At 39.4% G+C, this 13,775-nt stretch overlaps 2 long non-coding RNA genes across 2 annotated transcripts; one reads left to right on the plus strand and one right to left on the minus strand.

Annotated features, from left to right (window-relative positions):
- Positions 1-1,372: 1,372 nt before the first annotated feature.
- LOC144701511 (uncharacterized) lies at positions 1,373-5,379 on the minus strand. The gene is made up of 2 exons (XR_013581018.1): positions 5,005-5,379; positions 1,373-1,586 (listed from the first exon to the last, which is right to left on the minus strand). It is a non-coding gene; the product is annotated as an uncharacterized LOC144701511 (long non-coding RNA).
- A 2,463-nt stretch (positions 5,380-7,842) lies between these two features.
- LOC144701513 (uncharacterized) lies at positions 7,843-9,262 on the plus strand. The gene is made up of 2 exons (XR_013581019.1): positions 7,843-8,693; positions 8,827-9,262. It is a non-coding gene; the product is annotated as an uncharacterized LOC144701513 (long non-coding RNA).
- The last annotated feature ends 4,513 nt before the right edge of the window (positions 9,263-13,775 follow it).

The following is a 13,775-nucleotide window of genomic DNA, read 5'->3' on the forward strand; positions in this document are numbered from 1 at the left end:
GAATTATGGAGTAAGTTAGAATGACAAGGAGAGGAGATCTATAGAGTATGAGAGGGTGAGAGAGAATGAGGATGAATTAGAGGTAAAAATATGAGAATGTTTCAGCGCGTGAGAGAAAACGAAAGAAGGAGAGAGAATTAGAATGTAAGATAGACTAAGAGAGGGTGATGTAGTACACTATCGGTCGAGATCCATGGATGACGACAATGAACTCAACAGATATGTATTTTGAATGATGAGGCTTTGAGAAGATAACGACCAGTACCACGAGTCAACTAACAAAGTGTGACGGTCAGTTAAATTGGTGAAGTTCAAGACACAATCGACTTCCCAACACCCCTATGGACCAATCGGACGCGTAAGATGAGAGGTTGTCGTACTACCAGTCGGCGTCCAATCTACCAAGTAAACAAGTTAATGGTAACCATAAGAAGAATTAATCCTATTCACTTGCTAAGTGATGGAAGACGAGGTAATAATAGGGGATTCCTAACGATCAAATGCACAAAAAATATATCAATAGAGTGCTAAAAGGAGATATCAAAATGCGTCGAGTGGGAGAACGGAAGATTTCCAGACAATTCCAGACAGTGTTGGCACTCCAACGGGGCGGGAGAGAGGAAACGTGCGGGTGTATAAGACCGGGCACGGGGATAAATGGTAACCTTACAAGGGCGCGGTTGAGACAGGGCGCAGATGAGCAACTCACGGCAGGCCGTAGGCAAACCCCCGCACGCGGAGATGAGCGCGCTCAACTCGTGCGGGGTGGGCGAGGCGTGATCTGGCGGCCGCGCGATGGGGCAATTCAACACCCGTAGGTCAAGAAGGGTCGACAGCATCGCGATCTCCGAAATGGGCGCCATGGTGCAGATTTGTCGAAGATCACATTCTTGAGAGGCCGGATCAGAGATTCAAGAATCGGTTTCGGGAGGTTCTTGCGCCAGGTCTCCAAGGATGGAGAGGTCTTGATCCCCTCCGACGTTGGAAGAGGAGGGTGCCACGTAAGCCGAAACAGTACCGGCGAGAACGCTTTCACATGCCGTTCCAAGAAATAAGACATCTTCTAGAGCAAAGGAGACATGGTGACGAGATCAAGCAAGTAGTTCTTGATCGAGAATGAAATATGGTCCTAGGAGACGGTGATGATAATGGCCACCGAATCCACCGATGTGGGAAAGCCACGTTCTCCATGAACTCTATGGAAGCTGTGGCTATCTAAATCTATCAAATTAGAAGAATAAAAAATGAAACTCAGAAACTTCACTTGACTTCAAATTCAGTCCACCTGTACTCTTAGGCATGTCGTCCTCATATAGGGCCATGGACATGCCCAATTGGGCATAACTTGCGGGAACCATCTAGAGACGAGCGGTTCTCTCAACCCGACGAGAAATCTAAAATCATTGGAAATGGATGAGACCAAAACACAAACGGCCCGGTCCATAAACCGTCAAGGAAATTACAACAATCAAAATAAAGAAAATAAATGAAAACATGTGCCGTTTTGTCTTCACTTCGGATATTTGAATGAGGCATTGCGGGCGTCAGCTCGTGCGGCTCGATGCGGTTGTTGGGGACGCTCCATCCTGATGTGGAGATGGACCCCCATCAGAGCGACAGGGAGAAATGTAGAGTAAGGGAGAATGACAGGGAGATGAGATAGAATTATAGAATTAGGGAGAAAGAGAGAGAAAAAAGAGAGGAGAGAGGGAGAATTAGAGAGTAATAGAGGGTGGGAGAAGGAGGGAAAGATAGAAATATAAGTTAAAACTGTCAGAGTGTGAGAGAGAATGAGGGTGAGAGATAGAACCAGATTGTAAGACAAATTGAGAGAGGGAGAGTGATAATTATGGAACAAGTTAGAATGAGAGGGAGAGGGAGATTTATCAAGTAAAAGAGGGTGAGAGTGAGTGAGGGTACGTTATAGGTAAAAATATGAGAATGTTACAGAGCGTGAGAGAGAATGAAAACAGAAGAGAGAAAATTAGAATGTAAGATAGACTGAAAGAGGGAGAGGAGAATGAGAGAGAGAGAAAAGAGAATTATAGATTAGGGAGAATGCGAGAGAGAGAGAAGAGACGAGAGGGGCAGATTTTGAGAGTAATAGAGGGTGGGGGAAGAGCGGGATAAATAGAACTGTAAGTTAAAAAGTAGCAGAGCATGAGAGATAGAATTAGATTGTAAGAGAAATTGAGAGAGGGAGAGTGAGAATTATGGAGTCAGTTACAATGAGAGGCAGAGAGAGATTTATAGAGTGAAAGAGGTTGAGAGAAAATAAGGGTGAATTAGAGATAAAAATATGAGAATGTTACATAGCGTGAGAGAGAATGAAAGAGTGAGAGAGAATTAGAATTTAAGATAGACTGAGAGAGGGAAAGGAAAATTATACAGGACGGGGGAATGAGAGAGAGAGAAGAGAGAATTATTGAGTTAGGGAGAAAGAGAGAGAGAGAAGAGATGAGAGGGGGAGAATTAGAGAGTAATAAAGGGTGGAAGAAGAGAGGGAGAGATACAAATATATGTTAAAAATTAGCAGAGCGTGAGAAAGAAAGAGGGTAAGAGATAGAATCAGACTGTAAGACAAAATGAGAGAGGGAGAGTGAGAATTATGGAGCAAGTAAGAATGAGAGGAAGAAGGCGATTTAAATAGTAAGAGAGGGTGAGAGATGAGGGTGAGTTAAAGGTAAAAATATGAGAATGTTTGAGAGCGCAAGTGAGAATGAAAGAGGGAGAGAGATTTAGAATGTAAGATAGATTGAGAGAGGGAGAGGGAGAATTATAGAGTATGGGAGAATGAGAAAGAGAAGAGAGATTTATAGAGTTAGGGAGAATGAGAGAGAGACAATAGAGGTGATGTAGAGAATTCGAGAGTAATAAAGGGTGGGAGAAGCAAGGGACAGATAGAACTGTAAGTTAAAAATAGCAGGGCATGAGCGAGAACGAGGGTGAGAGATAGAATTAGATTCTAATAGAAATTGAGAATTAAAAACTGACAATTATGTAGAAAGTTAGAGTGAGAGGGCGAGTTAGATTATAGAGTAGGAGAGGGTGAGAGAGAATGAGAGTAAATTAAAGGTAAGAATATGTGAATGTTACAGAGCGTGAGAGAGAATGCAAGAGGGAGTGAGAATTAAAATGTAAGATAGTCTGTGAGAGGGAGAGGTTGAATTACAGAGTAAGGGAGAGTGAGAGACAGAAAAGAGAGAATTATTGAGTTAGGGAGAAAGAAAGAGAGAGATGAGAGGAAAGGGGGAGAATTAGAGAGTAAATGAGGGTGGGAAAAGAGGGTGAAAGATAGAACTGTAAGTTAAAAATTACCAGAGTGTGAGAGATAATGAGTGTAAGAGATAGAATCAGATTGTGAGCGAAATTAAGAGGAGAGTGAGAATTATGGAGTAGGTTAGATCTAGAGGAAGATGGAATTTCATTGAGTAAGGGAGGGTGACGGAGAATGAGGGTGAATTAGAGGTAAAATTATGAGAATGCTAGAGAGCGTGGAGAGAATGAAAGAGGGAGAGAGAGTTAGAATGTAAGATAGACTGAACGAGGGAGAGGGAGGATTATAGAGTAATGAAGAATGAGAGAGCGAGAAGAGAGAATTATAGAGTTAGGGAGAAACAGAGAGAGAAAAGAGGGAGGGGGAGAATTAGAGAGTAATAGCGGGTGGGAGAAGAGAGGGAGAGATAGAACTATAAGATAAAAATTAGATAGAATCAGGTTGTAAGAAAAATTGAGAGAGGGAGGGTGAGAATTATAGAGTAAGTTAGAATGAGAGGGAGAGGGAGAGAGAGACTTATAGAGTAAGAGAGGGCGAGAGAGAATGAGGGTGAATTAGAGGTAAAAATATGAGAATGTTAGAGAGCATAAGAGAGAATGAAAGAGGGAAATCATTAAAATGTCAGATACACATAGAGAAGGAGAGGGAGAAATATTGAGTAAGGGAAAATGAGAGAGAGAGAAGAGAGAATTATAGAGTTAGGGTGAAAGAGAGAGAGAGAATAGAGGGGAGGGGGAGAATAAGAGAGTATTAAAGGGTAGGAGAAGAGAGGGAGAGATAGAACTGTAAGTTAAAAATTAGCAAAGCGTGAGAGATAGAATTAGATTGTAAGCGGATTTCAGAGAGGGAGAGTGAGAATTTAGAGTAAGCTAGAATGAGAGGGTGAGGCAGATTTATAGAGTAAGAGAGTGTGAGAGAGAATGAGGGTTAAGTAGAGGTAAAAATATGTGAATGTTACAGAGTCGGAGAGAGAATGGAGGGAAAGAGAATTAGATTGTAAGATAGACTGAGAGAGGGGGAGGGAGAATTATATAGTAAGGCAGAAAGAGAGAGAAAGAAGACAGAGTTATAGAGTAAGGGAGAACAAGAGAGAGAGAAGAGAAGAGAGGGGTAGAATTAGAGAGTAATCGAGGGTGGGAGAAGAGAGGGAGAGATAGAACTATAAGTTAAAAATTTGTAGAGGGTGAGAGATAGAATCTGATTGTAAGAGAAAAAGAGAGACAAAGAGTTAGAATTATAGAGTAAGATAGACTGAGAGAGAGAGAAGAAAGGAGAGAGGGAGAATTAGAGAGTTGTAAAGGGTGAGAGAAGAGAGGGAGGGTTAGAAGTTAGAAGTATAAGTTAGAAATTTACAGAGTGTGAGAGAGAATGAGAGATAGAGGGAGAATTAGATTGTAAGAGCGACTCAGGGAAGGAAAGGGAGAATTGTACGGTAAGGGAGAATGATGGAGAGAGCAGAGTAGGGGGGGGGAGAATTGGAGGCTGGAGAGTACAAGAGAATGAGAAGAGGGAGGGACACTTAGATGTAAATCAGTGAAGAAGAATCACAGAGTTAGAATTAGATGCATTGGGATGTAATGCTATAGTCAATTTAGCTACAGAAGTGAGAATTAGCAGATGAATTATGAACAGAAAACACGGAAAATTTAGAAACATTAATAGGCATAGAATAAGATTAAACTGACAAAAAATACAAAGATTAAACGGTCAAAAATGCTGGAACGTACCCACGAGTATGCCATCCGCTGATTCTGCCAATGCTGCAGTCTGCCGACACCATCATCCACTGTGCGCCGTATGCCTAGTCCGCCGTCCGTTGCTTTCAGCTCTCTTCCCCTCTTTCGTGTATTTTTGCTTCAAAGTTTTGAATAAAAAACACACAAAAATTCTAAGGTTTATTTGTCAGAATATTTACACCCATGAGGGTACATAAAGGGTTTTGTAGTTATATAGTGTGGATATGAACTCACAGGTTTTATGCGCTAATATTAATACAACAGTACCCTAATATAATTATTTAAAAATGCCAAGTGTGATCCAAATTTATATAAAAGGTAACTGACGGCCTCTATACTTTGTGTGACTCAGTAAAATTGTTGAAACTGCATGCGTTATGAGAACATGAGTGTACTCTTCTTGGGGAGAAGCATGCATAGGAGTAAGATGATTTTTTGAGAAGATGCATCGGTGACCAATTTCATCATTAAGATTGGAACTGAAAAGCTTGTAGTGTTAGACACCTCATAAATTTCTGGTAGGACATCTTTGTCAAAGAAATGAAAATTTGAAAATCCAGATGAAAGAGAAAAGCATGGAGTTTGAAGAAGCAACGAGACCAAAGAAAAAGCTTATGATGCTCATCAACCATAGGGGTAGTTGTGAAACTCTAGTCAGTCTTTTGAGTTAGTACTGATGTGTTTGTAACTCATCGGAGAACTCTTTTCTGATATTTCACTGCCTTGGCCAGGGACCTCACTACATCATATTCCTTGAGCTGTTACCTCTTATATAGAGGATGGACAATCCCTTATTAACCCTTCAGTCATATTTGTGAACTTATTGATGTACCCAATCTGAGACCGTTTAAAATACCACGACTAGGGACTCATAGGTCAAAGACAAAGTAAACATCTTTTGGTGCAATACGACAGGCGGGGTAGAGCATCTCGTGATACACCACAGTGGAATGAACACGAAATGCACTCAAATGTGGTGAAATGATGCGTAAGATTGAAAATGAACAAGAAAGTACATCAGCAATTTGGCTGATTTGAGACATAACAGATATTTGACTGGGGGGTCGCGCACGACCAAGCTCCCAACGATCCGCTTGATCTGTTAGAGGGTCCAAGGGGACAGTCTTCATATAAGAGCAACCGTGCTGTCGATTTGAACAAACAGACCCATCAACTTCAATAAAATTCCCTAACACGATCACGTTGGCTAAACCCACAACAAGTATAAGTCTCTCATGCACTAAAGCAGTCGAAGACCGGCACTAAATGGCGTAAGCATATGGAAATAGGGGAGGTAATGGACTTTACTAATGGATTTGGGTCTAGAGTGCTGGTAGCAGATCCCATCGATGGCATCATGGCGGAGTCACGGATGGAGAGTAGAGTCACATTTGGTTCATAATAGGGTTTGACTAGGAGGCTAACCAATACTATCGGAAGCCCGGTGGAGAGCCCTCCTTGTAGTGTGATCAACTATATGCAGATCTTATATGATGATCGAGCTGCGGGCCACTAGAGCAGTTGTGAACTCGCACTCAAACAGCAGGGAAACAATTGATCACACTGTAAGTAGCCGATCGAGCGGGCTATACCCCTCAATGTAGTCGGTGGCAACACAACAAAAGTGAACAACAGCACCTCTATAGGCTCGTGTTCCATCTTGGGGTGTCTTACGATCTCACAACAATGGCATGACCGGGAGACTAACAGCTGATCGCGCGACGGGAGAGCAACAAAGGCATGGAGCTGTGCTAATAAAGGCGATGGGGTCTGCTTTTGACAGGTGAAGGAGATAGAGTAGGCTCTGGTCGGTAGTACAGGTGACGGTCAGCTGCGAGGATTTAGGGACACAGCCAACTGCTCATTCTAATGTGGTAGAGACGTGAACTGGCCAGAAGATGGAATAGAATATGAGATACCAGGTCCACCATAGCGTCCACTAAGGAAGGCTTGCGATAGGGTGGCACAGTCCACGGTAGTGTCTTGGTAATGTCGAGCTGCAGTGGAACATCTGTCGGGTCAAACAGCGATCAATAGGGGGAGTACGAGTGGAAGTGGGGGCAGGGCTCCTCCAAGTCTTGGGGAGTAGTGGTGGTGCAAGAGCAGAAGTGTCCTATAGAATCCAAAGTGCAGACGAGCCTTCTTTAGCTAGGGGGTTAGCGGGAACTCTAGGTGTAATACGACATATCTTTTATTTTTGTTTTATAACAACAATCTTTAACCGACGTAGCCTTCCCCCTCTCCTTTTACATTAAAAAGAAAAATTGGGGGCTTATAAGTGGCCTAATGGGCCCATTTAGGGGAAGAAGATTAGTAGGCTTCCCCCCTCCCAGGAAGAAGCCAAGGATGGACTTACACCCTAAAGACCAAAACATGTAAAGACACAACAGCACACATGAGGGAGGCTTGTACAGATGCAAGAGGATGCCTCCTTACAGTCAAGGGAGATGATGTGATAGTACCCGAACGAAGCTCTCCGATGGGGCGTGTACAGGAATCGAACTTCCATAAAACTGAAATAAGCCAGGAGGACATAATAAAACAACACAAATGCAATTTATTAAACCTTGTAAGGAAAACTTGGGTTCTTCACATCGGCTCAAGCACTGCGACGTGGCTAATGATGAGTCTACATGTGCTCAATTGAATGGTTCTCCATAATGTTTGTCCACACAATGTCTTTGGTCTGTTATGTCTAAGGACCTCTTACACAACAATGACATCAATCGATCTGATTGACAATTTAATATGGTACCATTCAGGGATTCACATGGATCAATTACATTAATGTTTTTCACTCAAAGAACATTCATCAAGCCAAAGGACATATGTAATCATTGTTTTGTTTTAATTAAACTAAGTAAAAACCCAAATAAACTTCTTAACAATAGAAACTCACTCAAATATATAATGGGAGCAAGGTACTCTCAAAAATGACTTACTTTCAAATGTGTACTTGATAATTGAGTAGTCCATGATAATCTATACTACTATAGTAGGAGTACTTGCGCCCTTTTGGCCTCTAATTGGGTGAAAAGAGAGTGAGAGAGAAGAGAGAGATTGAGAGAGAAGAGAGTGAGAGTGAGAGAGCCCCCTCCCGGCTGCCATTTTGGCATCCTCTCCTGGCCTTTCCAGCCTACGCTGCCTCCTCCCCGCGGCCGCTCCGTCCTCCTTCTCCGCCCTCCGACACCCTCTCCCTCCCGCTCGCGCCGCCTCCCAGCTGCCGCCACCCCCTATCGCCACCTACCGCGCCCCATTCCCCGCCACCACCTCACCCTCCCACGCCCCCTCCCCACCGCCGTCCTGCCCTCCTCTCTGCTGTCGCCTCACCCTCCTTCCCCAGCCTCTCGCACCACATCCCTGATGCCCACGCCCCCTCCGCGGCGCCGCCCTGCCCTCCTCCCTCGGCCTCTCGCACCCATTGTAAACGACAATGGCGGTCTCCCTCTTTGTCGCCCGTGCCCCCGCCCCGTTGTCGGCCTACCCTCCTTCCTGGGCCTCTCGCGTTCGCTCCCTACTACCGGCCTGCGCCCCCTCCTTGTCTGAATCCCATTGCCGAACTCCCTCTTTGGTGCAGATTCTGCTGTTGACTACTCCCAGATAGGGCGCTGATTGGGAGCAGCGATTGACCCCTTTTCTGCACATTCGACGTCAACGTTTGGGTGGTGTTGATGGGAACGGTTGGTAATTTCCCGATTGATATCTATCTGAACCTCACATTTTTTGCATCACACCTTTATTTCTTTCCATAATCGGTATGTATGATCGTTAATTGTTTATTTCTACATGTGCATCTGAACCTCATGGTCATAGGGGGTTAGGACCACGGGCAATGGGGAGGGAGGGGTGCGGCGGCAGGGATCGATTGCGGGTGGCCAACGATCAGAGAGAACATGCAAAGATCATGAACAAGAAGAACACGACCATGGAGATAACATTCGGAGGTAAAAGGCCAACGATCCACCGGCACTCTCTCTGCCGTCGCTACTTGAAAGACATTCTGGGATAGTGACTGTTCATCTTCGTCGGCCACCAACAAAAACTCTCTCAGATCAAAGAAAAAGATCACAGATGAGAGATCGAGATCGAGATATTCTTCTTCCTTTTATTCTTTGAGCCTTTAATGGCCGGTGAGAGAGCAGAGAGCTTGTTCTCACTAATTCAATTAAACATACATTTCATGTTTCATGCTGTATATAGTTCGATCAGGTACCCACTTTGAAGTTAGTTTTGATGATTCGATCGGGAATGCAATTCAAATTCCATTTTTTATGATTTCAATCACAAGCACATTTTATTTTTGTTTTTGTGGATTGGATCAGAAGCGCAATTCAAATTTCGTTTTCAACTATTCGTTAGGGAACTATTCTTTTTCCAATGTACAACGCGTACATCCACAAGACATCTTTGGTCTCTCGGGTCTATGGAACATGTACACAACTGTGAACTAAATCAACTTGATTAAGAGTTAGGTATGATACCATTGAGGTATTCATACAAAAATCAATTCATTTAGTTATTTTGTCTGATGAGAACCCACTCTCTATCCTTATGGCCTCCACATTAATGGCTACGGGATCGGCCAAACTCAACATTTTCTAGGACTAGAAATTTATATTCTATTCATATTATTTCATGTCCTTCACATTTATCCTTTAAAACAAATTATTTATTACATATTTTTAAAGACCAGTGATATTTTTAATATGATTTAATCATAAATCATGGACATCAGCGTAACAACATATGAGTGCCAAATGAATCTATTGTATCAATGAACATTTGATTACATGTTAAATGTATGATTGGCTTTCTGACCACATATATTTCCAACAGTAACTCATGATACTTTAGAATCCATTATTCTTATAGATTAAAGCTTGATATATATAAAAACATATGAAAACTAATATAATAAATTTTATTTCCCCATTGGTCAACATCTTTTTCCATTTAATGATTTAAATCATGGCTCATATAATCAAAAGGCTTATTTCAGCTGTTTATCACTTTACCTCATAAAGTATGACTTTATTTACATTTTATCACTAGTGAATTTTATATATTAGATCAAATAGAAAATAGCACAACAACATCTAAAATAAAAAATTGCTGAACCAGAAATATATTTAAGGCTTCTGACCTAATACAACGATATTGATAAATGTCCTTATGAGCAGAAAATGAGTAAGGGGTGAATCCACAAGAAGAACGAATACAAAAATTACCTCTTAGGGTTTATTTTTTATTTTATATGATTAATATTTTTTTAATAAATTAAATATTATTTAATATAAGCAAAGTAGTGGAAATGAATTCAAGTTATTTTAATAAATTGAGAAAGTATTAGTCACATTTAACCTAATTTATCTAAAATTTTATGGAATATTTTTAGGAATTTTAGTGAATTTATTATAGTTATATATTTATTAATTAGTGAGTAATAAATATTTATTATAGTTAAATACCTTCGCCGGCACTTTCTCATATGAATGAAGTGGTGCGGATACTTTGGGCTTTAATGGCGATGATGGTTGATGTAGTTGTGTGAATGAAGTGGAGCATATAAATTAAATATTGTCTGTGATTCCATTGGAGAGGGTGCAGATATGTGGTAACAAGTGGTGGAGCGGGGGCTAGTGATGCCTATTTATTATTGCTGGTGGGAAAAGAGATGAGGTGCATACGCATCAGCGAGTCAAAAGTCAGTGATGGTGTGTGGGATGGTGAAACCTAGGATATCCTGAATGACCCTAACCTAGGGAAAGGGACAAAGAAGTGGGTATAAATGGGTTGAGTGGTACTTTCTCTTCATGAGTCTTGATTAGGAAGTTATCTAATGGTGTTTTATTTTCAAGGATGGGTGAGCAAGAAGTCTTCCGAATGTGGAAGGTAAGAGAGGAGGAAGAGACTGAGTGAGAGAAAAGGATAGTGGGGGGTGAGAGAGTGAGATCATTGGAGAGGTAGTGAGAAAGTTAAAGAGGGAGCTAGAGACTGAGCAAGGGAGAGGAAGCAATAGACTGAGATAGGGAGCGAGGGGGAGAGACAGGGAATGCGATACTTAGACAGGGAGGAGAGAGAGAGAGAGAGAGAGCATGTAAGATAGATAAAGCAGCAGTTGTATCTACCCATTCAGCTCTGACATTGCGCATTTTCCCTGTCGGTAATCCCTAGTATGGACCTCGTACTGACCCGTCAAGCCAGTTATGTCTATGAGAATCCAGTTTTCCAGATTTTTGAAGCATAAAAGGAAAACTTCATAGTCAACTTAGAAAATTCATACCTTAATAATTTTAATGTCAATCCATTCAGGAAAAATCATATTTTGACTCAAAAAATTATTTTCTTTCATAATATGCTGTCAGAAAAATCCCAAAAAAGCCTAAAAATGCACAAAATTCAAAATATCATTCTAAAAAAAATTAAATTATTTTAAGCTAGATAACATGCAAATATTATAAATTTAATGAACTAAACATGTAAATACGGTCAGATCAACCAACTAAAAATATGTGTTATCAATGGGCCTTAAAAATCCTCATTCTCTTTCTAGGACTAAGTAAATTTAAAGATTATTTTTTACAAAAATATGAGGCCATATTTATAGATCAAACTTATGGATGAAAAGAGGTGAGAAAACAAAGCTCGGCTCAAAATTTCCACTCGAAACTCCTTCTAGATTGTCATATATCGCAATTTGAATTTGGATCATTCTCAGCCCTCTCATTTCTTCTCTCCTCTAATTCTGGAAAATTCAAAGAGCCATTGAATATTTCCAAAGAATAGATATTAATTCATAAAAATCATAGAAATATATATATATATATATATATATATATATATTGAACTTAAAAAATGATATATCTTCTAATAATGCCAAACAATTCAGGAAATTTTATGTTCTGATTAAAATTTTATGTTATTTTATAATTTGACGTCATAAAAATCATTAAAAATACTTCAAAATTCAAAATATAACTCCAAAAATATATTTAATCATTTTAGGCTTGATTACACATATGCGATCAATTTAATGCAACTAAACATGTAAATATGGTGTTATTAACCTACTAAAATGTGTGCTATCACTCAACACATCCGTCTTCAGGAATTCAGAAATAGAAGATCTGGTTCATGCAAAAGAGGCTATAGATGATGATTTGTTTGTATCCATTTGTTTTTGTTTGCCTGTGTCAGCATATTTTTCTGCCTTCTCCATCTAAGCCTCTATCAAGATATCTACATATCTCATATCGTTCACCATTCTCTTTATCAATATTTTCCCCGACCTTAACCCATTTCATCTACTATTACCCTATTATTTGAGGAAAATCCCATAATTACCTATCTTCATCATCATCATTGTATTCTCCTTTTTTATCTATTCTATATGGTTAAATGATAATTGCATGATTTCATGTCTCCCTATGGATTGACTTTCTTTTATCCTATATTTCTTATATAATATTTAATGTAAATTTATACATATGGTGTTGAATAAGTTCAGCCTCAAGGTGTAAATGACTTTATTACCTATTTTGTATTTAATATTCACCTCGTCATGTTGTATGTGTACTAATAATGTAAATGCATCACATATAATTGAGATCAGGGATGAGGAAGTGTCAACCTGAAAATTTCTGATATTAATAATTTATTTTGTTGCATAATTTAGTTACGATGTTTTATGCATAATTTATTTTTTCCCATACTTACCTTATATTCATTATAGAGTGTTTAAAGCAAACTTATACAAATAGTATTGACTGCGTTCAGACTACGACAACAACCTCATTCAATATAAAAATATATTTATCTCCTACTCTATTTTTTAATATATGAACATATATATGTTTTTGAGTTCTCACTTCTTGATAGATTCAAGCGTATTTCATGTTAGATATTAAATGGACGTGAGATGGATTGGAACATTATCTATCACATGATTCATATTAATCCTCGTTTCCAACCTTTAGTTTTATTATAAAAATTTTAATACATATATTTGGCTTGACCTTGAAATATGGGGCAGAAAATTAAAGGGATGTTTTCTTTGTATGAATGATATCAATATTTTAATTTTCTTAACGATATATTTTCATTTCTTTGTGAAGGAATGACTGTGACTTTCGTATTGACCCTGGGGATGCAAACACATGGATAGAAAAAAGGATTAGGTACCCTGGTAGGTCATATCATGATGATGAGTATTCTTGTCAAAGTCCATTTGAGACCTGGAATAAAATGGTGAAGTTCCCATTTACAAGGATTGAGAAATTCTTAGCTTCAATGCAATTGTATCACAGATATCTATTATGCTGAAGCCATATTTCTGAATTTTTGGAAATAAATAAAACTCTAATTTTAATTTAATGTAGCAGTAATACATCTTATTAATTGATCCTTACATGAGTAAATTATAATGTTTTTATGAAATCAGTCTACATAGAATTGTTCACATGTAATACATATTTTTAATAGCCTTTATGTGATATTTCATATATTTATTTGTTTCATATCTTAAAAGTAATGATGTGTTTTTTAACTGGAATGAGAGGAAAAATAACTGGCTTTTGAAATCTTATAAAGTATGAAATTTTCATTTTTTCTCAAAAATCATTAGAAATACTCTTTTAAAAAATAGGACTGAATTACGTGAAACATCTTTCGGTGAATCCATCAGGTCCATAAAAACATTCCAGACTCGTCTCTTTTTTCAATGGACAATGTTTGAGATAAAACTAATTCATCTGATTTTTTTT

This window comes from Wolffia australiana, chromosome 3, assembly GCF_029677425.1.
Source record: "Wolffia australiana isolate 7733 chromosome 3, ASM2967742v1".
NCBI classification, from domain to species: domain Eukaryota; kingdom Viridiplantae; phylum Streptophyta; class Magnoliopsida; order Alismatales; family Araceae; genus Wolffia; species Wolffia australiana.